The sequence below is a fragment of the Gossypium arboreum genome, chromosome 4, assembly GCF_025698485.1.
Source record: "Gossypium arboreum isolate Shixiya-1 chromosome 4, ASM2569848v2, whole genome shotgun sequence".
Taxonomy (NCBI): domain Eukaryota; kingdom Viridiplantae; phylum Streptophyta; class Magnoliopsida; order Malvales; family Malvaceae; genus Gossypium; species Gossypium arboreum.
This window is the reverse complement of record NC_069073.1, coordinates 88,371,656-88,374,656: the sequence shown is the minus strand read 5'-3', so window position 1 is coordinate 88,374,656 and position 3,001 is coordinate 88,371,656. Positions and strand designations below refer to the sequence as shown.

General features: G+C 37.2%; 1 non-coding gene across 1 annotated transcript; it reads left to right on the top strand.

The window, feature by feature from the left end:
* Positions 1-1,522: 1,522 nt before the first annotated feature.
* LOC128291999 (small nucleolar RNA R71) lies at positions 1,523-1,629 on the top strand. The gene has a single exon (XR_008281983.1). It is a non-coding gene; the product is annotated as a small nucleolar RNA R71 (small nucleolar RNA).
* The last annotated feature ends 1,372 nt before the right edge of the window (positions 1,630-3,001 follow it).

Below are 3,001 nucleotides of genomic sequence, written 5' to 3'. Positions count from 1 at the left end.
TTTTGGTAGGTTATGGTATGTGCCTATTCTGGAATTTGGTAAGGTTTTAACATATGAATGAATGAAGAAAATTGAGATTGTGAATCATATGTTTTGGTATGACCTTAACTTATGATTTGGCATGATTTGGTATGGATTATAAGAATGAAGTTGGTTGTTAATGATATGGCATAAATGATGTATGTTTTGGTTATGTATTAGTTGGAATTTGGTATGAAATGTTTTGGTTTAGATCTAGTAGGAATGACCCAAAATTAGGGTGGCAAGTTGGCCTTCAAAATGGCCTATTTTTGTCCACACGGGCAGAGACACGGGCGTGTGTCTCAGCCGTGTGCAACACATGGTTACGTTACACGGCCGTGTGCCCCCTAGGGTACCCTATGATTTAAAGGTAGTATACCCTACAGTTTTTACACGGCCTATACACACGGGCGTGTCTATTGGTCGTGTGTGGCATACGGGTTGGCACATAGGCGTGTTGTCAGTCGTGTGATCCAAGTCAGTAGCCTCCTAAATTTTCACACGGCCTGGCACATTGGTGTGTCATGTGGCGGTGTAGACTACCACGGGCTAGACACACGGGCGTGTCTAATTCCATGTGAGGCACACGGGCTTGTCTAATGCCATGTGAGGCGCACAGCCTGTTCACATGGGCGTGTGACCTTTGTAACCTAGAAAATTGTTTATGTTTTGAAAAGTTTTGTATCCACTCGGTTTAGTCCCAACCTCTTTCTAAAGCATGTTTAAGGTCTCGTTGACCTAAGAAAGGGACTTTATATTGATGTTTGACTATAATGCTATGATGTTTGTGAAATGAATGCAAAATATTCCGATATGTCCGGTAATGCCTTTAACCCTAGTCCAGCCATGGATACGGGTTAGTGGTCTTATAAGCAGACTCGTGAGTAGCTCGTAAACGAGCAATAGGTGATCTGAGATATGAAGTAGCATTGGCTACATATAAGGCACTTAGGTGCAAACTTCTGATGTATCCGATAGTATTTCAAGTGTTCAACGTGTAGTTCAAAGAAGTTATATCAGTAATCGTAAAGATTGCATCAAAACACGAAAGTAAGTTATAATGTGCAAGTGGCCACAGGTATGTACATCGAACTCATGAGAATGACATGAAATATGTAACGCCCCAAAAATCCTGAACTTTCTTTTTATGATGCTTTTGATAAAAGGTGTGCTTAATATTCCTAATCAAGTGTTATTTTTGTGATATTAGGGCTTGGTTAAGTTTAGAGTTCGAACTTTGGGGTGAATGAATTTATAGTTTAATAGTTAAAAGAACCTTGATAGCATGGTGATTGAGTCAACATTATAAACACCGGATGTTTTTGTTGGATTTGTCCTCATGACTTTCCACTGATAGTTATTCAGTGACATCTCCTCAATAAACTCATAGGCATCTTCAGGTGTTTTATTATTGATGGTTCCGCCAGCAGCTGCGTCAACCATTTGCCGAATCGAAGGATTCAGACCATTGTGGAATGTTTGAACTTGGAGCCAAAGCGGTAACCCATAGTGAGGACACCTTGTCATTAAGTCCTTGTATCTCTCCCATGCATTGTAGAGTGTTTCTAAATCCATCTACACAAAAGAAGAGATATCATTACGTAATTTAACCGTTTTAGTCAGCGAAAAATATTTTAATAAAATTTTTTCGGTCATTTGTTCCCAAGTAGTAATTTACCCTCGTGGTAATGAGTTCAACCACTGTTTAGCTTTGTTCCTTAATGAAAAGGGAAATAACCGAAGACGAATGGCATCATCAGAAACACCATTAATTTTAAATGTATCGCAAAATTCCATAAAGTTTCCTAAGTGAGCGTTGGGATCTTCATCTTTCAAACCGTCAAACTAAACAAAATGCTGTATCATTTGAATTGTGTTAGGTTTCAGTTCAAAAGAATTTGCAGCTATGGCAAGTCTAACTATGCTAGATTCAGTTCCAGTTAAAGAGGGTTTAGTATAACCATACATAGTGCGTGGAGTGGGATTTTGATTAGTCACAATTATAGGAGGTAGCTGATTGTCTTGGTTTCAGCCATCTCTTCAATTGGGGGTTGAGTATCATCTTATTGCTCGTTCTCTGTGTATCGTAAGCTTCACCTTATTTCTCTTTGATTTCTGCGAACTGTACGATCGATTTCTTCGTCAAAAAGTAATGGTCTTGACGGGTTTCTTCTCGTCATAAACTATAAAAACCTGCCAAGAGAAGGAAAAAGTAAATTAACAAATAATAATAATAAAATTAAATTAAATTGCAAGAAAAATAAATGGCTAAAGTAATAAAAATTGAGTGTTCCTAAGATCTTAGTTCCCCGGCAACAGCGCCAAAAACTTATCGCGTTATTTCGTGATAGGTTTTAAATATTTATAATTACTCGTTCTTGAACTAACTATTATCGCGATGTAGGCAAGTGTACCTATCGAACAGTAGTATAGTTTTAGCAAGACCGGATTGTCTAACCCAAAGGAACTAAAAGTACTAGTAATGACTGTCTTTTTATTATCTAGCCTAAGAATAAAGAGGTTTTGTTTTAATTAACTAATTATCTAAACTAAGAACTCACAGAGAAAAGAATTGGGGAATTTCTTTTGGGGAATATCAATTGAATGAAGACTTTACTTGTTATTCTGGCTCCGAATTGGACGATTTATTCATTCAACTTGTTCCGTAGATTGAATAATCGAGACTTTTCTCTAATTAACATTCTAGGGTTGTATTAACTCGATCTATGGATTCCCTTATTAGGTTTCACCCTAATCCGGCAAAATCTTGTCACCTTATTTCTAGGCATGCAATCAACTCCACTTAATTATGACAAAAGTACTCTTAGGCAGGGTCTATTCCTCCTCTGAATAAGAGCATGTCTTGAATCAGTATCCTAGGATATCAAAACAAGAATTAAGAACACATAACTAAGAACAAGTTAAATATTTATCATACGATTCAGAAAATAATAACAAGATTCGTCTTAGGTTTCATTGC